The sequence below is a fragment of the Xenopus laevis genome, chromosome 1S (genome assembly GCF_017654675.1).
Source record: "Xenopus laevis strain J_2021 chromosome 1S, Xenopus_laevis_v10.1, whole genome shotgun sequence".
NCBI lineage: Eukaryota > Metazoa > Chordata > Amphibia > Anura > Pipidae > Xenopus > Xenopus laevis.
In genome coordinates this window covers 167,423,993-167,446,023 of record NC_054372.1, presented here as the reverse complement: position 1 = coordinate 167,446,023, position 22,031 = coordinate 167,423,993, and the positions used below count along the sequence as shown (strand labels likewise).

At 38.1% G+C, this 22,031-nt stretch overlaps 1 protein-coding gene across 12 annotated transcripts in view; it reads right to left on the bottom strand.

The window, feature by feature from the left end:
* Nucleotides 1-22,031, bottom strand: part of mef2c.S (MADS box transcription enhancer factor 2, polypeptide C (myocyte enhancer factor 2C) S homeolog) — a 194,165-nt gene that overhangs the window by 137,746 nt on the left and 34,388 nt on the right. The window contains exon 3 of one of the 12 annotated variants that reach the window (XM_041580467.1): nucleotides 20,844-21,112. The exons of the other annotated variants lie outside the window; for them this stretch is intronic. The gene's annotated coding sequence lies outside the window, so the exon portion shown is untranslated. The remainder of the gene's footprint in view (nucleotides 1-20,843; nucleotides 21,113-22,031) is intronic. 12 annotated transcript variants of the gene reach the window in all.

Sequence of the window (22,031 nt, the reverse complement as noted above, 5' to 3'; positions counted from 1 at the left end):
TCGCAGTAAATTCGAAGTCGTAGTATCCTATTCGAAGGTCAAAGAATCCAAAAAATTACTTCGAATTTTTTTACTTCAAAAATTCCCTCTAATCCAGTTCGACCCTTGATAAATCTGCCCCTATTTGTATGTATTCAGACACCCACAGTTTCCAATTCAGCGTTTCTATAAACACTGCTTGGTTAATTGAAATTCATGGCACAGGGAATCTAACCCACACAAGGAATTTCCAAGCACCCTTGACGCTGCTCACCGTTTGAGGCTAGTGGCCCAGGTGCTTGTTGCCCCGGACCCTGCACTGAAGTTCCACAATTATCCACGTTCTATTGGGCTTCCTGTAATCCACCATAAATCACTTAAAGAAATAGTATACTTTGAGTCTTACCCCGTCCACGTTGTGACCCGGGTGCCGCCGCCCCGAGTCCGTCACTAAGGAGACGTTTTACAGCATACCAAAGATTGTGGCAGCGCACACCTGCATCTTGGAAGAATCGCCCACTCAGCTCAGGTCTCTGAGGAAGTGCGTAGCCATGAAACGTGTCAGACCTCAGACGCTAGATGGTCAATCAGATGTGAAAATAAAGATATACCTTTTAACCATAACCTCGAGAGTGGGCAATTCTTCCAAGATGCCAGTATGCGCTGCCACAAATTTGATATGAAGAATGGAATATCAAGTGATCTCTTTGGCATGATGAATTGCTATAAATATGTCATGGAGGGCCACATCAGGCCTGTGGACCTCCAGCCAACATGTGGCTCCTCAGCTGTTTTTGAAGTAAAAGTCCCTACACAGCCATTGAGATTTACAGTTCAGCTCCAGCTGGAAGGCCTCAGGTTTCACATCCTTGTGTTAAAATGATGAAATTCGGCCAAAGCTACAGCTTTACTGACTGTATCTTTTCATTACTCTTCCTAGATCATGATCAGTAATTTCAAACATCATCTTCTGTGTATTTTATAGTCATTGAAGGCTTTGATCCAACGGGCTTAGGAAGATCACATGACATGCGTTTAAATAAAGTCCATATAGAAAAAAGGGCTAGCATATGGGTAAGCTATATAATATATATATATGCCTTTGCTGTTTCTTGGAAATATTCCTAAGGATGAGAACGCAAGCATAAAAAGTAGGGCAAAGAACACACTCTCAGGAAGAAAAATCTGTAAAAACTGACTGAAGCAGCGTGTTCTGACACATTCCTTTCACAAACTCAACCGTGTTAGTGACAGCAGAACAGATTGTGTGCATCTGCTGGGAATCGGCCAGATGACACAGAAAAAACTACTCATGTATACCTTGGCAGAACACATAACTAATGAAGAATAATTAATACCCTGAGAGTGAGAATCTTTTAAAACTTGACTAGTTTGCTAACAGTTCCCTGATCTGTTTCAGGAAAAAAAAAAATTGCATTGCATTGCTTTTAAAATGTTGACATTGTTGTTCGGTGTGATTCAGATTTTGCACCTACTAGTATTTTGGTTGTTCTATATTAATTAGCTTTAATCTTGTTGTAAAATCCCAAGTATTAGATGCAATGATGGGTGCAAAACTACACAAAGTAAAATGCTTGGTGCTTTATACTTGCCCCTATTTGCACTCCCAGCAAGGAATGCACACCGCTGTATGGACCTTTAGAGCAGATCAGGGTAAGTCCAATGTGCAAAGGAACCTTGTGTTGGCACAAAAGACAAGGTAGGCCCATAGGTGCTCCATATTGTGTTTATGAACATCTTGCTAGTTAACGGTGTGCATGTCACGCCCCTGTGATGTTCCTGCTGAATTTGTATTCACATGTGAATTATCCAGTGGCAATCTTGTTCCTCTTGATTCAGCCTCAAAGATTTACACTGGATAGCTCCAACACAATCACATTACAATGCTAGGGAATATAGTGATTGGCAGTAGTTGTTTACACTTTGTGAAGGTTCGTATTTATATTTAGTATCAGATTTATCAAGGGTCAAAGTGAATTCGACTGAATTTTCGAAGTAAATTTTGAAGTAAAAATATTCGAAATTCAAAGTTATTTTTTGGATACGTCGACCATAGAATAGGATACTACGACTTCGAATTTACTTCGAATTCGATTCGAAGTAAAATAGTTTGAATATTCGATAATCTAAGTACCGTCTCTTTAAAAAAACTTCAACTTCAATAGTTCGCCAAATTAAACCTGCCTGAAGTGCTATGTTAGCCTATGGGGACCTTCTAATGCATTTTTCTAAGTTTTTTGTAGTAGAAGTAAAATCATTTAATCGTTCGATTGAACGGTTTTACTTCGACCGCAAATTTGGTTAAAAAACTTCAAATTCAATATTCTAAGTATTTAAATTCGATGGTCGAATTTCGAAGTATTTTTTACTAAGAAATTGGACCCTTGATAAATCTGCCCCTTAGTATTTATATTTTGAGTTCGTCAAATGGGGGGGGGGTCTTGGAGCATTACCATCCTATAGTAGCTCTTAAAGGGATGGATGTCTTGAATACATACAGTATCCACTAATCACAGTCCATACAATATGTTTTTCTGCTTTTATTTACATTTTTATTTTCAAATTTACATGGCCTGGGAAGTGACTATTCTCACAAGGGCAACCTCTGAGTGGGTGGCAGTACATATGCAATAATAGGTAACATCCCAAAGAAGTCATCAGAAGAACAACGGTGTAGGTATAATGGTGACAATCCAATCATTGTGCATTCCATACCTGAAAACTGAGAAGTGTTTTTCACAAGAGCAAGCTATATTAGATTAATCATCACCTGGCCCTAACCTGACATTAGCACAGGAAGCCAACATGACATATGAATTGTATGTACAGGGTGCCTGCATCACAAAGTACAGATGGCTTTGCATTACTAAATTCGATAGTATCTTTAGCTACTACTCTGCTGAGACAAAATGCATCATGCTTAAATTAAAATAAAATGTCCCCTGCCTTTGTGCTACTCTACAATGTTAGATACTTGGGAAGGTCAGCTGAGATGCAGGGATCCCTCTACAAACCTAATGAGTCTGTTTGGGGTACTATGATGTGGACTCTGCGGTCTGCATCTTACGCAATGGCCTGATCTTTTTTTATGTAAACCATTAAGAGGCTAGTGTCTTTAAGATTTGTGTAGGCTTAATTCTTCTGTGCAACTACACATAAATTAGCAAGTTATTTGCTCCCAACAATTATTAGTTACAAATATCAACAGTCCAGTTATCCCGCACAAACTTTAGAATGTGTCTGAAGGTTTCTATGTTCTGGAGGAATTAAGCAGAAGTCCTCATCATGACCTTTTCACATTTTTTTCCTGTACTTCAATAATATTAGCTTTCTCCTAAGATTAGGGTTTTTTTTATTTTCATACAAGGCCAAAAAAAATGTTTATGTCTGGCAACTCTAAAGTCGGTGGTTTATTGCAAGTGGTATCTGATTACTAATAAAAATAATTGTATGAAGACCTTAAAACTTTACCTATTCATAAGGTTATTAATAAATAAGCCATGCATAAAGCTGCTTCTAGACACTGGACAAGGGCCCTTTTCAAACACCGATAGACAGAGGAACTGTTTAATTACTTTGCCTTCAGTTACATTCGTTAATAGACAGAAAGAGTATATACTGCCGGATAAAACCTAAATCCCTAAAGGTTTTTTTAACCTTCTACATTCATTGACAGCTTTATTAAATTAGCAAATACAGTATTTGTTTTTCTGGTAGTTACGGTTACTGCCAACTTTTTATTTTTAGCAAAAGGGCGTGGAAAGTTTTCTCAAGCATGTTGAAGTTTTTATAAAAATGTTGTCTACAATGTATGACAGTCATTGTACCAACATTTTGGGTCAATCCACTGAATTATGGGCAAAATGAAAACAAATTTTAACATCAAATAGCATAAAACACGAAAAAATTATTAATTGCACTGCACTCCGTAATAAACACTTGAAGTGTCTCAGCAGACCGGTGTGCCATTGGATTTTTCTATTGGACTACTATTGGGAGGTGGCTGAGCCTCCACCTTTGTGCACAGGCATCCTTGTTCTGCCCAGTATGTAGGGTGTGCGAGGTCCAACAACAATTGTAGTAAAAACAGTTCAAGATGGACCAGGACTCCAATTTCGTCAAACAACAGTGTTTTATTATATGAATAAAACACTATTGTTTGACGAAATTGGAGTGCTGGTCCATGTTGAACTGTTGTATAATAGCCATTTGACCAAGCACCCACAAAGATATTGGAGTAGACAGAGTGCAGGTACCCGTGGACATATTTTATACATATATATATATATATATATATATATAATTAAAACAACAAAGAAAAACTCAGCTCATTCCCTTTTTATTGGGTGCATATAGCCCCCTGGGAGAACCTATTTTGCACAACTGAACTGTAAAAAGACACTTTTAGTTACAAAGTTTCACTCAAGATATGGTGGTCACGGATGCTTGGGTGCTGTCCACGGTGAAGATAAATAAATTTGCAGAGATGAGGCCGCACTAGCAGGTCTTATGAAAAAAAAAACAGTTTTATTAGGCACGACTGACGTTTCAGCTGGTACACCAGCCTTTCTCAAAGTGCCAGCCGAAACCTCAGTCATGCCTAATATGATCCGGTGTTTGTAGTTCTGGTTCACTTTGAGAATGGCTGGTGTACCAGCCGAAAAATCAGTAGTGCCTAATAAAATCTGATTTCCTTTCTTAAGGAATGCGGCCTCATCTCTGCAAATATATATATATATATATATAAAAATAAACAAAAGGACTTATGAAGAAAAAAAGGGAGTTTAATCAACGTTTCGGCACTTAAACGTGAGCCGTCTTCAGGAAGGCTCACGTTTAAGTGCCGAAACGTTCACAAGACCTTTGAGTGCAGACTCCTTTTGTTTATTTGTATGCATGACCTTGTTCCTGCACCAAAGCTTCAACCAGGTATTCTGAGTGCACCAATCCGTATCGGTTTATTGTTTTACACTGACCCTTTCTAAAATTGTGAATTTCCTGTTGAACAGTCAGTATTCTGAAATGTCAGCCAAATGAAAAAGTGGACACTTGCCTTTCATTTCTCTACTGAATGGAATTTCTGAATCACATGGGCGACCTTCTAGTTGCACCCAATTTGCACGTAATTACAAATCTAAGGTATGCACATGAGGTTACTGGGACCATCAAGGGGAATATATTCATAAACTGCCAACAAAATAAACCAGGATACCTTGCCGTGGAATGTACGATATCATGCTTTAACTCATTGGGGATTTCAAAACACTAGTATTTTGTGAGCATTTAATCAGGAACTTTCAACATGGACCATATGTGCCAGCATCCTCAGCCACATAATAATATGAAATATATGGCATTTATGGTGTTACAATTAAATGAAAAAAGTAGAAGAACTATAAGGTAATGTAAAAGTGTCCTAGTAATTAAAGTTATTTCCATTTTTAAAATGTTGGAAAGGTAAGTGTTGATATTTCACAAAGTAGTCTCCAAGTAAGAAAAAATAAAAATATTTATTAAAATAACCACCATCTTCCTTATAGTAGAGTCCTGCAGTGGGTCTTGTACTCACGGGTACCCACAGGTTGCCCGTAAAAACCTGAGGTACTAGACGTGGGCCGTTGGTTCTAAAGGTTTGCAGATCAGGTGGTGGGTATTCTCAATAGCGAGTTTTACTTCTTTTTTCTGATCACGCCTGCTTCTAATAATGTCACTTCCGGTTTACAATGACAGCACTTCCTGTTTCTTGATGGTCAGAGGGTCGCGGATAGGGTTGCGTATAAGGTACTTGCGGGTTGGGTAGCGGGTCCAAGCAGGTAAGTATGCTGGTTGCGGGTCCGGGTCGGGTTTAACAAATTGGTTCCGCACAGGACTCCACCTTATATGCACTGAGCAATATACATGACACTGGATTGTGAGAATACACCAAACCCTACAGATTAGATTAAAAGGATTGGTTTATAGGGGCCATGTATAAGGGCAAATACCTTTGTTAGGAGCTTTGTACACAAAAAAGCTTCCCATTCTGCATTCCTTTTATCTTGGCTAGAATATTTATTATAAAATCAAAATCCACACGCAACATTATTAGTTTGTTTTTGTTTTTTGCTATTCTTATTTTGGTCTTCAGACTGTACATTTGAGGTTGGCACAGTTAAATATAAATAAAACACACACACACATCAGAAAATGTGGTAAGAAACAATACAATATAAGAGAAATTTTTATCCACTGAGCTGTCACTCAGTAGCCAAGACTTTCACAGATATCCTCATTATCTTCCTACCATGCTCCATGCCTTGCAACCTATTAAAGATGCTGCTGCTACATATATCTCACAGTTATTTGGGTCTTATCTTTTCCTCCATCAGTCTGAAATCTCATCAATACCTTCCCATTGCACGCCAAATTATCTCTACATTTTTCTCTGTTCTTCTAGAATTTATTTTCTTCTGCCCCTTCTACACCTCAGATGGCAAGCAAGGCCTCTCCTCGTTCCATCCCTGTAGAACTGTCACTTCTCCAAACCTTTCTCGCTTTCAATTTCCTATCTTAAGAATGTTCTTCTCCCCCAACATTTGAGCTTGAATGCCCACCTAGAATTCATTAAATTGTGCAGAATCTTTATCTGAACAACCCCTGCTTCCAGTATGATTGACAAAAGCAACAAAAAGGGGCCAATGTAACGTTAAGGGCCACAAACATTAACATGAACAATAGATTGACAAAATACAAAGAATAATTATAGGGCTTGCATTTTTCACATAACAATGTTCACATAGAATGTCATTTATTAATCATTTGCTTAGCAATTCCATTACATAATGTTTTGGGTACAAAAAAATATAATGTTAGAACTATGTCTGACAGTGCCGTGATTTCACAGAAAACTCAACTTAATTAAAGGGGTACTGACAATTCTAAGCTTTATTAAAATAAGCATATGCCTACGTTTTTAAACTTTATTTAGTTCTCAACAGTCCTGACACTTTTGCCTACAGCTCCATCTTCTCTGTGTTCTCCAGAGAGTTAGGCAGAGCAGGAGATGGGTTTTTTTCTTGTACAGTGCCTATGGACTGGGCCCAGCTCTGACAGACAAGACTACATTGCTGTGTTTCACCCAAAGGCATAGCATAATAGAAAGTCACATGCCAATACTCTGGAGAATACAGAAAAGGCAGAATTGCAGGAAAACTTGTCAAGTTGGTTGTGAGAAAAATACATTTATTTTATTTATTTAACTGCACCGACTAGGGTTCACTTTCAGTGTTTCCAGGAGATAAAGTGAGCCAGGGGTCACAGGAGGCTGAACCTGGGACCAAAAGCAGGTGAACTGAAAACTTATTCACATATCATGATAGAATACAAGAAAACAGATATAAATATTCAGAACAGATGGCTATGTAAGTCTCAAACTATGCAGTTATTCTTATAATTCCTAGAAATGCAAGTTATGGAAACTAAAATCTTTGTTGAACTACAGCTTCTAAGGGTCCATTTATGATGAGCAGAGATGCAAACTTGGAGAGTTAAGGAGCACAAATTTGCAGTTCATACAGCCCATGCACTTGCAACTTGCTGTTATTACTCATTCACAATGTAAGTTGAAGTATATAGTGGGCTCCAACACTGAGCCCCTCACTACTAACAGTCCCATTTGTGTGCATAAGGGCTAATAGAGTTTCATATGCAACAATACAATTGGCAACAACCCAAATTTGTAGTAGGTTTAAGAGAACCCATATAAGTTCCTTGCATACTCTTAAAGGGATTCTGTCATGATTTTTATAATGTAGTTTTTATTTCTAAATTACACTGCAAATAATTCACTCTACAATATAAAATTTCATTCCTGAACCAGCAAGTGTATTTTTTTAGTTGTAATATTGGTGTGTAGGCAGCCATCTCAGGTCATTTTGCCTGGTCATTTGCTTTCAGAAAGAGCCAGCACAGCCAGGATGGAACTGCTTTCTGGAAGGCTCTTGTTTCTCCTACTTAATGTAAATGAATGTGTCACAGTGGGACATGGATTTTACTATTAAATGCTGTTCTTAGATCTACCAGGGAGCTGTTATCTTGTGTTGTCCGGCTGCTGGTTACAGCAGTAAAGAGTATGTTCATCAAATACAGATGGCATGGGCCATTTAGCCAAAATAGAAATTGCAGTTAAGTCTTTATCACCTACTGATTGGAATTCAGCTACAAATTACTATATCTGTACTATAATGCTGAACACGGGTCAGTTGGGGCCTATATATACACACAAGTTATGGGCATAGTGCAATAAAGTTGAAATAAATGTAGTAACCCAAAGCAACCAATCAATAAGTAGTTATTGGTAGTAATTTGTTTGAAAGCAATCATGGTTTAAACTTGGCAACTTGTATTATATTACCATCCTTATTAGGGATGACAATTCTAAGTGCAAAGCAAAGATTTTTGTGGCAGCAGGAGAGGAAGCACATGCAAAGACCACTCCCAGGTTACTACTCCTCAAGCTGACAGGACTAGTGTCATATATTGGCTATGTCTTGGCTGGTCTTCAAGAGAAGAAGTGGGTGATAACTAAGCACCCCATGAGACATTTGGCAGGATATTAATGCAGACTGTACTGTTCCAATTGTAGCAGGATCACTCAGCAGAAGTGCAGGGATGTACCTCCTATTCATTTCAGATCATTCGGTTCATGTGCCAAATTGGGTCATAAATTGGTTCAGCTTTCTTTTTGACTGGTCAGCCTACACTGAGTGTCCGCTGATTGATTTAAGGTGCCAGGCACACCCAGATGATCATGCAGTTCATTTGTAAACTGAAAAATATGTGCATGTGGCAAGAACTGCACCAAAAACGCCCATCAAGATTGCTCTTTGAGCTGTAAATCCACAAATCTGGCCAACGATAATCTGGTCAAATATGGAATCACACTGATCTACTTAAATATGTTTTACATTATGTAGGGATGAAAGCTATGCATTTGCACTCACTAATCCCTACGTGTGGGGGTGTAATTTTTTCAATTCTAATAAATACAGATTTGTATTTCCCCCTACAAGGCAACAACATTCTTAGACAAACACGAAAAATAAACGCTTTAATTGAAAGCAGAATGCCGAATGTGTTAGTGATGCGAATGCTTAGAAAAATGTGCTGCACATAATTGGGAGTATTTTTATTTCTTCTATCTTCCAGGCAGCTCCAAAAAAATGATTCTGCAAGCTTTAGGTTATGTGTCTTCATGTAATTGATCACTGACAAGTGGATGTGTAGTTATGCTGCTCACCTCTGACTTGTACAAGAGCAGCCCAACACCCACCCTTGAGATGATCTGATGATGACCTTGGCTTTGTACAGGCAAATTGGAGATCTCAAGGGATAGTTCAGTAACCTTTAAAAGCTTGGCTACTAGGATACTGATACATATTTCAAAATTATTTTGAGGGCAAGGCAACGTCAATATAGCTTGTCATTTGCCTAATTCTGAAAGTGAGATCAATACTGCCAGAATCAAAACACTCCAGAATATATTTTCTCAAGCAATCAATTTACATACCGTACTTCTTTACAAGATCACAGGTATATTTACTGATAAAAGTCAATGTAAATATTTAGTGCTACTTTTCATTATTATTTTTTCATTTATTATTTTTAATAATCAATCAATTATTGAATGCAGAATGGATACTATTTTTTACACAGCATGTAACAGGATCTGGCTCTCTAATTATTTGCATGATGTTTTCTAATTTTAAGGATTCTCAAAATTTTACATCTTTTTCTAAGGTTAGAAAAGATGACTTGGTTTATTCAATCCAATACAATTCAGATAAGTCTTTAAAATGTACTGTAGCTAGATTTGTAACTGTGACGAGGGAATGTAAAGTCTTCAAGAGCTTTTCCTCCTAGGGATCTGGTGACATTTGAAAGCAAGATAATCAGAGGCTCTTGCTGGCAGAGAATGTTCTGACACACTGGACAGACTGGATGCTTTAAATGGACAAATGCCAGGGCTCATCTCACAGTAAATGCCTGAAATCCTATCACACTAAAGTTTAAAACACGTCCTTGATTATTCGTGGAATTTTCTGTTACAAAGTGGTACATAATTATATTGGGAAGAAATATAAGTCATGTTTCAACTTTCAAAGAACAAGTTTTGGTGCCTCTATCTAACCCATTGGAAATGTATACAAACACTGGCACAAAAACAGGAAAAGATATTCTTTCATCATTGCTTGACCTATGCCCATATAGACTTTAGTAGGAAATTATTTCCCAATAAAAGAAAGAATGGATTTATAGAAGAAGCAGTGAAGCGGAGATCCCTTTTGGAGAAGGGACAGGGAATTCATGTGAAGCATGAATGCCCAACTTGAAGCCCTTCTGTTGATGTTAAAGTACAGTTGTTCTGTATCTGTTGTTGGGTGCAGGAGGCTGAAATTCAATAACAGTAGAAGAACGGCAGGTTGCACTTCCATTCTGTATATTAACAAATAGATTAGAGTCCTGCGAGGGTCCATTTTTTGGAACCTGTACCCGACCCGTACCCGCAACCTGCAATCCGCAACCCGAACCCGCATTCTTACCCACTTGGACCCACTAACCAACCAAATACCTTATCCGCAACCCGGACCCTCTGACCATCAAGAATCAGGAAGTACTGTCACTGTAAACCAGAAGTGACATCATCGGAAGTAGGAGTGATCACAAAAAAGGAGTAAAAATCGATATTGAGAAGACCCGCGACCCACAAACCCGCACCCAGAACTTCCAACCGCAACCCACAGGGTATCGCAGGTTTTTGCAGTAAGCGGTGGGTACCCGACTCGCTGCAGGACTCTAAAATAGATAACAATTGTCACCAAATACAATATGCCCTTTGTAGTTCTCTGCATATTGTTTCACTCAAAGAGCAACTCCTAGTGCACTGACTAGATGTGAGCTTAACTCGTCACACAGACTTGCAATACGGTCATATAAATATAATGTTATTAGTATAAAGCAATATCAAAAAATCTATGTTGCTGGTCACCTTGAGACCTGTACACAATTAGGCTGTTTAGTTTCCATCCAGTCCCACGGTGCATACAATGAAGTCATGCACATTCTAACTAAATAGAATAAATCACCAGTCTATTTGAACCATATGAAGAATTCCAGTAAACATTGCCTTTACATTGGCATATGTGTATGTCTTGTTGCACGATTGCGCCTGCTCTAAATAGATTGGTTTAAACATAATAATAAATGATAAAATGAGCCTGAGGGAAAAATGATGTTGCACAACTATTTCTGAAATACATTAATTGAGCGGTTAACTATTAGCATGTTCTACTCCTTTAACGGCCAGAAAGCTGGAGTCATTGATCATCATGTTTACTAAAAACTCAATTTAAAGGGGAACAAAAGACTGGCATATCTGATGGTCCTGATGGGTAAATACATTTTCTAAGTCTTGTTTTAGTAATTCCAGCTTTGTTCAACTGGGAAATTCACCTCAAACCCTCACAGTGAGATATAAACACGTTTCCTTAGTTTGACAAATGGGAGCTGTGACTGGTAGGCGATGACACTTTCCCACTATTTATACAGCTATAATTAATACATCATTTTCTTTCGTTTATTCCCACCTATTGTGCCAAAAGGTCAATGGTTAGGTGGCACAGACATCAAAGACTACAATGTTTAAACATTAATGGCCAAGCCAAGGTTGTATTATATGCAAACAAAGGGCTGGACCAACCAAAACCAAATGGATATGAAATGGGAATATAATATGTATGTAGCAAAGGTATAAATACTAGGATCTCTAATCTTAATTTTGACTGAGGGGGCATTAATGCTCTACTCTAGTATTTTGCTAGAGGATAATCAATGATCATTTCAAAGCAAAGGAAAAAAAACATAATACAGAAATGGTATCTGTTATCTAGAAACCCATTATCTAGAAAGCTCAGAATTATGGGAAAGTCATCTCCCATGGGGGCCCATTTACTTAGTTCGAGTGAAGGAATAGTGGAAAAATAGTTCGAATTTCGAATGTTTATTTTGGCTACTTCGACCATCGAATGGGCTACTTTGACCTTCGACTTCGACCTTCGAATCGAACGATTCGAACTAAAAATCGTTCGACTATTCAACCATTCGATAGTTGAAGTACTGTCTCTTTAAAAAAAAACTTTGACCCCCTAGTTCGCCACCTAAAACTTACTGAGGCCAATGTTAGCCTATGGGGAATGTCCCTATAGGCTTCCTAACAATTTTCTGATCGAAGGATAATCCTTCGAATCATTCGAACGAATTGCGCTAAATCCTTTGACTTCGATATTCGTAGTTGAAGGATTTCCATTCGGCAGTCGAATATCGAGGGTTAATTAACCCTCGATATTCGACCCTAGCTAAATTTGCCCCATGGACTTCATTTTAATTAAGTCATTAAAATGTTTAAAAAGGTTTCCTTTTTCTCTGGGTTAATAAAAAAGTATCCTTATTAGAGGCAGAACAATCCTATTGGGTTTTATTAATATTTTTTATTAATTCAGGCAGGTTTTGTTAATATTGACATGATTTTTAGCACACGTAACTGTATTAAAGTATATATAAACACTAGAGCAACTAATGATGTCAATCATGTTCACCAAACAGGACCCAAAAGGTGTATAGTGATTAGGGATGCACCCAATTCACCAATTTGGCTTCAGATGAACCCCTGAATCCTTTGTGAAAGATTAGTCTGAATATTGAACCAAATCCTAATTTGCATATGCAAATTAAGGGTGGGAAGGGGAAAACATTTATCACTTCCTTACACAATTTCCCTCCCCACCCATAATTTGCATATGCAAATTAGGATTCAGATTCGGTTTAGCCAAATCCAAATCCTGCTGAAAAAGGCCAATCCTGGCCGAATCCCGAACCTAATCCTGGATTCGGTGCATCCCTAATAGTGATATAAGGTAACAGCATGGAGTTATGTAGTGCTATAGATGAACGTACCAAACTAAAACTATTTAAATATACATAGTAGAATAAGCATGTGAAAGCTGTGAAATGGAAAACAGTAGGAGAGTTGGCTAATGGTATAAACATGAATGGTTTCCCAAAGCTGGACGCCACTACTATACATAAGAACAGCATGCCAAAACTTGTCTTGGACATGCCACATAGTAGAATGCGCTAGAGCTAGGCAATGGCATACAGCACTTAGAATGTGTTAGAGTGTTTGGCTACAGGATAGACAAACACACAGCGCTAAAGGCTGGCAATAAATCAAATCATTTCAGAGTGCTAAAGTTTGTAAATACAGGTATGGGATCTGCTATCTGGAAACCCATTATACAGAAAGCTCCAATTACAGAAAGGCCATCTCCTATAGACTCCATTATAATCAAATAACCAAATTCTAAAAAATCATTTTCTTTTTCTCTGTTATAATAAAACAGTACCTTGCACTTGATCCAAACTAAGATTTAATTAATCCTTATTAGAAGCAAAACCAGCCTATTGGGTTTATTGAATTTTTACATGATTTTCTAGTAGACTTAATGAATGAAGATCCAAATTACAGAAAGATCCGGTAACCTGGAAAACCCCAGGTCCCGAACATTCTGGTTAACAGGTCCCATAACTGTAGTATAAATGGTGTAATTGTAGGCAAAAATATGACATAATGAAGAATGTAAAAGCTGAAAAAAGGTATAAAGATAACACACTGGCAAGAGCTGGTCAGATATATAGCGGAAGTAGTGAGCAATGCTTAGCAATGGTATAGACTAGACCCGTGTGCTTAAACTCTGCAATTATGTTTATGAGACCTGGGGGCAGCTGTATAGAAAAGTGTTCGAAAGCAGGGTAATGGTATGCTTTATAGCAGTGTGCAAAATCTGCTAATGATATACAGTGAGCACGTTGTGCATGAAATGGTCAGTGGTACACAGCAAGAATAACACTGTGCTGCAGTTCAGCAACAGCATACAGTAATAGCAGATTGCAGGACTGGTGTACAGCATGGACAGTGCCCAAAACTATTAGCAGACAAGTAGTCAGCACGATACTCACTTTCTTCCTTGGGCATTCGCACGTTCTCCAATGGCCACTTTCCATTGTCCAAAACTAGGCAAACGCATACAGCAAAAGCAGTTTCTTAAAAAGTTTGTCAGTGGTGTACAACCTGTGCTTTAAGAGTACAACATTTACACCATAGAAGCACAAACACGTGTTGGCCCCTAGGTTCGGACAAGGCAACAGCTACATAAAAACTTTTTTTTGTAGCCAAAGGTTATACAGCAAGAGCAGCGAAGAAGAAATAACCGGGGTTAAACCAAGTAGCCTCCAAGATGTACTAATAGAAAGAACAGAGTGGGGTTGGCGGTCTGCATTACATTATACTGATTAATTATGGATTTAGAGAACAAGACATATTGCTTTTGGCCTTGTCACTGCATAAAACAAGGGTAAGAGATGTTTACTATTACAGCTCAGTGACTCCATGCAGCCTTTCTACCATTTTTCATGACAATATGGCCATGGCTGTGGATAGGGATTTCATAAATCATCAAGCCAACCACTATGTTTCCTTCAGCGAATATGAATAAACAACAATATGCAGAAAGCTGACAATATGCTTCACAGGAAATAACAAGAAAAAACAAATACGAAACCAACATATACAAAGATTTTATCTTTAAAAAGGAAGGTTACAGTAGGTAAGACAAGGTAGCAAGAACAGAACAATGAACTATGTCATGTGTTAATCTGACTATATAAATAATGGATAACAACAATGGATGAGAGTAGGGAATGAGCCAGTGTTATAACCAAGGGCAAAGCGAAGAGTTAGTAGGACAATAAGGCAATAAGAGAGTTAGCCAGTTATACAGCATGATCAGAGTCTGAGCAATTGCAAGTATAACACTGTAAGATCAGAACAGGAATGATACAATGAGACAACAAAAAGCTGCAACGCTGAATTATTTAGGAAATCAGAACTTCCCTCTTATACATTTCAAATTTTTAGAAGAATTTGAATGCTGACTCCGTTTCAGTGCAACACAGGAATATTTAATAACGTCCATTTAATAATGTTCATTGTGCGAAATGCAAAATACCCAAGCTGTTTCTTTAACGCATTTGCCCAATGATCTACCGACAATAATAATATAAAAAATACTTTGCCCCAGCATGACGCCCAATCCTAACCCAAATGTAAATCTACCTAATACTAACCTAGATACTTCTGAGCCCAGAGCAGTTTCTAATGTTTTCACAACTGGAGAGTTGTTATTTATTTATTTGCACAGTACAGCTCTTATCAGTTTCAAGTGACGCGTTCCATGTCTGGCAATAGGAATATCAGTATACATAAATTTATGAGTACAGCTGTAATGCCTATGGGAATTAAATGGCACATAAAGGATATCACTTTTGCTGACAGTCTCGATGAATGGTAGCTTGGCTTTCAAACTAACAAGATACAGTTCTGTAGAAACTCATTAGCACAGTGTGAAAATATTGCAAAACCCACCATCCCCCCACCAAAATAGGCTACACATTACCGAATAAGCTGCACATTTTACCTTCTAATCTGTCATCAACATGAGCACTGCTCAAGATGTCAGGGCTTTCCATTCTTTCATCAACTTTCATCCACAATACAAAGCCCAAATAAAACTTCAAATCATTCTTCCTAATGTTTAGCAATGAATTGGTAGCCTCGACAGTGGACCCCGAACTACACTGCAACAGCCAAATAATAGAATGAATAAGTTTGTGTGTGTCTTTAGTCCCTCAGTGACTCATTGTGACCAACGCTAGGAGGCATCATTTGAGTTAAAGAAATTGAATAAAAAGAGAAATAGAATTAAAATGCAAGGAAAAAAAACAATTAGTGAAATTAAATTCTGATAAACTGGCAACTGAGACGGCAGCAATATACACATTTATATTATTACTCCCATATATGTTATGTGCTAGAGGAGGGAAAGCAGTTTTACTCTACCCTCTTTGGTTAGACACTTCTATAAAAATAAGATATTTAAAGTGGAATCATTTTCATAAAACTAAGCTTCCAGAATATCCCAACAGTCTTTAGATTAGTGGGAGCAGTAAAGCTACCCTATCAAGATGTCCTTTTAAAGTTAACAAAGAGGAAGACCCCAGGAGAGAACAGATCGTGTAACTCCTACATTACCCTTATATACAGTGCTACCATTGATATGAAAAACCACACAGGAAGGTTAATTGGCCCTTGATAATACTGACCACAGTGTGTATGCTATAGGGACCTTCGATTGTAAGCTCCACTGTTGCAGGGACTTATATGACTAGCAAATAATCGTGATATATAAATAAAAGATAATAAACATATGCCATCATTCATTGAACAATATCCTTTTAACAATGACAGACACATTATTATTTTAAGCCCTTCCAGAGTGACAGCTTTATATACTGTATACATCACCAACTATATATAAGTTAGTCCGATCAGAAACATTCATTTCAAAAGGGTTTTATAATAACAATAATAATAATAATCTCAAACTTGCGTATGCTACTTATGATTTCAGTCTCCGGAGCAGCAGAACTCCAGATTCCTGAAATTATATAGACAATATTGAATGAAACCATCTGTATTGACTTTAAAACAAAAAGCCGTAATTATACCGGTCGGGCTCCACAATTACTTGTGACATTATTAAAGGGAATTTCAACCCAAAAAAATATATTCTGCCTAATAAAAGAAAACATAATTCGAAGAAACTTTACAATATTAATTCATTACTTCTATGGTTTTTAACTTATTTGTATATGTATTGCTATTGAAAGCAGTGTCTGTCCCTTTCTATTCTCTGCCCTAATGGTTCAGACTGTTGAAACAATGTAAGACAAGGCAGCTGATTGACAGACCTGTCTTTGCTGGGGAACTAAGACTTTTACAACACTGTTTAAAAAGTAACAACCAGGAGTTAGGCAAATGCTGCATTCAATGGCAATTTTTTTCCCCAATAAATTTAAGCACCCTGAATAAAAATGAATAAATGTGTATTGGAAAGTTGCTCAAAATGAGGTCTTCTTTTATTGATTTTGGGGTTGACTTGCCCTTTAAAAAGAATTTGCTCACCCTCTCTCTCTTTTATTAGGGAAGATGCTCAACAACAAAAAAAATAAAAAGAGTTCTCCATCAATGAAACACTATAGCTTTTCCCTATGTAACAGATTGAAACCGTTTAGTTGGAAATCTTTCAATATTTGAATACAACAACAACACAAAAAAAGTGCTCTTTTAATTTTCTGGCTAGAGTTGAATGAAAGCATGAGTAAGCAAGAGGGATCGGCTCTTTATAAGATAGAACCAAATAACCCAGCAGAGTTCAGTGCATGCACCGCAACAATCAGATTTTATCTCTGGCCAGTCACAATGACAAGTGAACTTCTTAATCCTCTTTATTCCGCCACATAACACCATGTTACCCCTTGTTCACTCTGCTTGAGGGTCACCAAAGCTGATTTGACTTTAGTTAGATGACAGATCCAACCTAAAATCCAATCACTACAGCTCTGTAGCCAGTACGTTTTTTTTTAGACTGATAGCACCCAACTGAAGCCACTAAATATTTATCATCTCCCTCCATCCAATACTGTGACTCCCAGTTCTCTGAAGATTACACTGAGCCTTCTTAGGGCACAAATGGAATTAACAGTTCGGAACGAAACATCCACAGACCATTAAGCGAATCATTGTGGCTCCTGTGTGTAAATCTTTATGTGGCCAAGTATGTGAATGTGACACAATTTTATAACAAAATCGGAGCAAATACATATCATTATTTTATTTTGTCGAATGTTTCTAAAGGAGATGGGAAATTAAATGACCAAAGTATCAGAATATTTCCCTGACAAGCTAGATTTTAAAAAAAAACATCAACCAATACAGTGCTAATTATTCTACACCTAAGTCTGATGGAGTAGACCAGTGGCTCTTGGAATATTCTTTTTTTTATTTTTGGAATTTAACTTTTTGTTAAAATCTAAGCTAAGCAAATAGGTTGAAAGCTTTGTTAGTTAGAAGGGCTGTTTAATGACCAATAGCTCAGCACACTGGCATCTTCTATGCTAGGGTAATGTTGAATTTCAGCTGCTTAGAAACAAGTAAATCAAAAGTTTACAAAACAAACATACAAGTTTCTTCCCTCGTTCCTTTATTTGTTTCCTCTGTGCATCTGAAAAGGCACATTTGTAACTAATTTATTTTGAACGTCATATTGAAAATATTCCATGGGTCAAATAAAGTTTAAGGAAAGGGAAATACAATGTTTGTCAAATTTGTATATATATATATATATATATATATATATATATATATATATATATATATATATATATATATATATATATATATAAAATTATATCGGGATGATATTGTTTAATTACTGTAAAAGGGGCCCTATAGTAGCTATATACTTTTCAAAAATGTTTTGGGAAATTAGGCATCTATATTCTTTTATGTGGAACATGATGTGTTTATAATGAAGTGTATAATGTGTATGTTATATATCTATATATATATATATATATATATATATATATATATATATATATATATATATATATATATATATATATATATATAGATAGATATATTAACATGTATGTGTCTCACTTCTTATGGATCTGGCATGGTGCAAGGGATATTCTGCAGTTATAGTTATATATACGTGTGTGTCCCATAAGTCTATTCATTTCTGCTTTTTTAGTAAATAGTGAGTCCATATTTAACAGGTGATAGTTTTGCCCAGATTGAATGGGTCGGAGTTATACTGTTCATTAGAACAACTGACATCTTAATGCAACAATACAGGAGATGTATATGTCCCTGTTTATTACACTATATTATACTAAGGGACTTCCCAGCAACCTGTTTCCCTTCTGATGTTGATGGACTACAAGTTCCAGGATTCCACCTATGGCCTTTGGCTGCCAGGGAGATGCTGGGAGTTGTAGTTCAAAACAACTTCAAGGGAGAAACAGGTAACCCAGTCCTTTACTAGTAGCTGCCCCTAGCTTGGGAAACATTCTGCCCAGGTGAAAGTGAATTGTGTCTTGCATGTGTAAGTCTACCCATTCTGTGACTGTTTTCTATGGCTCTGACAAACTTTTCATGTTCTCATGGTGTTATAATAAGATTGTAGCAGTGGGGAATAAACTGGCGATTTAAAAAGGACAGATAATAATAACAGTAATAACAGTATCTCTTGCTCAAGTGTGTTTATAGATGTAACCATTTCACTGCCACAGGGGGTAATGAGCAATACACATATACTCTATTGCAGTGAGCAGAACGTCTGAACTAGACATGGCATAAATCATTCACAGGAAAGTTTCCCTGTCAAGGTTATCTATTATTTAAGATGTGGGTGTTTTAAGGTTAAGGCAGACTAATCCTTACAAGCAATCAGTTTAGAAGTCTGGGGAGAATAAAACAAAATGCAAATCAAAGGGTGCAATATGGGCTTTCTCTAGAAATCCAAATCTTTGTTAGTATGTACAAATATGGCAAAGTCTCATGCCCCGGTCTATCCTTTAAGAACTGAATTTCCTAAATAAAAATGTTGAGGTATGAAATACAGGAAGGCATGTCTGACAGTGTACAAATACACAGATATAAAAGAATTCCCTTAATACGTGACATTGATATTTCTTTGTAAAATATGTCCTATTTCTGAGCATCTAGATCTCTAAAAGTGCCCTCTTCCCAGACAAGGAACATCCCCAAATAAATCCAAGAGTTCAGTTTTAACGGGTCTTTGTGTGACAGCCGACAATGTGCCCATATTAACCTGACAGCCCACCCTGCTCTCTGGGTCTCATTGTGGATGTTTACAGTGGAAGGCTGAGGGATGACAAGTAGGGATTATATCCTATAGGAAGCGCCTGCTGTTATTGTTACAGTTCAGTTATGCAACGTGATCTGCTATGGAAATGATAAAGTAAAATTTAAAGCAGCACAAGGTCAGAGGTACACAGGAATATTCCCAAGATACTGAAATGCCACACAGGTCCTTAAAGGGGTTGTTGACCTTCAGGTTAACGTTTAGTATTTTAAAAATTGGCCAATTCTAAGCAACTTTTCAATTGGTCTTCATTTTTTTCTTTTTAATACTTTTTCACCTTCTTCTTCTGGATCTTTCCAGCTTTCAAATGGGGGTCAGTGACCCCATCTAAAAAAAATCAAATGCTCCGCAAGGCTACAAATGTTTATTGCTGGTTTTTATTACTCATCTTTCTATTCGGACTGTCTCCTACTCATATTCCACTTATTAAAATCAATGCACGGTTACCAAGTCATTTTGGACCCTAGCGACTATATTGCTGACACTGCCAAACCGGAGAGCTGCTGAATAAAAAGCTAAAAACCATAAAATTATTTAAAAAAAAATGAAAACCAGTTGCAAATTGTCTCAGAATATCATTCTGAAAATGTAATTTAAAGGTGAACAACCCCTATAAACAGGGGATTCTGCATGTATGAAATGGCCCTACATATGTCTGGCACATTCCACTGGACTGCTTTAAAGTTAAAAGTGCAAATGAGCTGTGGCTGAGCTGAAGTTGTCAGAAGATTGGGGCAGTGAGTGAGGCACAGGTTGGTGCTGATGATACACAGGACATAGATAGTAGTAACCTAGAGGTCATTGCCAGGTTGCACCCCCCTAACTGCTGTGGAACTGTCCGGCTGTGCGGATGCTGCTGGGGAATGTAGTTCCAGATCAGCTGCTGCTTGAAAAGAAGTGCAGTGACACTGAGCAAAGCAAAGAAAGTATCCCCCGGCTGCAGAGCGCTGTACTTACATGAGACATGTGCTGCTGGGCAACTACTAGTCCGTGCGGGCTCCTTGTCTCATTGGCACGGGGCTCTGCAATGCTCGGGCAGCGTTACGTCTCCACTTGTCTGTCTGTGAGTGTATGTGGCGGAGCAGCGACCGGGATCCCAAGTGAGTCCAATAGCAGCAGCCAATGGCCGGGCAGCAGGGAAAGTCCACACAGTGTCCGGGAGGGAAGTGACAGGCGGCTGAATGGCACTGAGCGCTGAGTCTATGTAACGTAGCGGAGGGAAAGGGCTGTGGATTTAAAACAGAGTGTGCCTGGAGAGGTGTCGTTTTCTTACCTCCCTCTCTGCTCCTCTCCCCCCTCCCTGTCTTCTCTCTCCCCCTCTCCCTCCCCCCTCTCTTTCTGTAGTTCACTCCTCCCGTCTCCTGCTGTACTCCCCTCACTTTCTCTATCCTCTCTTGGATATCTCATTATTTTTAACTGTTCTCTAGTACCATACTCTTCCTCATCCCCAGGAGACCCCCTTTCCATAGCTCTTTTTAACATGTCCCTCCAGTATCACTCCTATGTGCTCACCACCAGGGCTGGGGAATTACAGGTGCTTGGAATCTCTCCAGCTCTTCTCCAAGTCAGACCCAAACAACCCCAGAGGTGTTAATGTGTATAATTAGTGCTTGGCTGCTGCACCACCATTGTTTAGGCAGCAGGTGCCATCTTCTTGTTTGCTGCACTCAGTAGGCCAGTTATTTGTAGGCAGGCCCGGACTGGCAATCTGTGGGTTCTGTTGCCAGTGGGGCTGCTGTAAGATGCCATAGAAAGTGACTACTAAGTGGGCTGGTGGTTGCTGTTTGGGTCTCTGTGTACTAGGAATGTCAGGTCCTATTTTGAATCCCAGCCCAGTCCTGTTTGTAGGGCAGGGAGGTAGGCACCAGGCATGATACAGATACCCAACCTGCATGCTTCCAGCTGTTGTTCACCCATATCTTCTGTTGGTGGAGACGCTGTAGTTCAACTACACCTAACACTAATCTGTGAAATATAGAGCTTAATTATCAACAGAAGTGCACAGATTTCTATGCATTATTCCTTCCCAGCATTCCAACATAATTCTGCCCCAATTCTGGAATTGCAAATGTAAACAACATATGCTTGCCCGGTAAGGGGAGGCATTGGCATTGGGTATGCTCCTTACTTACAAATTATTCATTG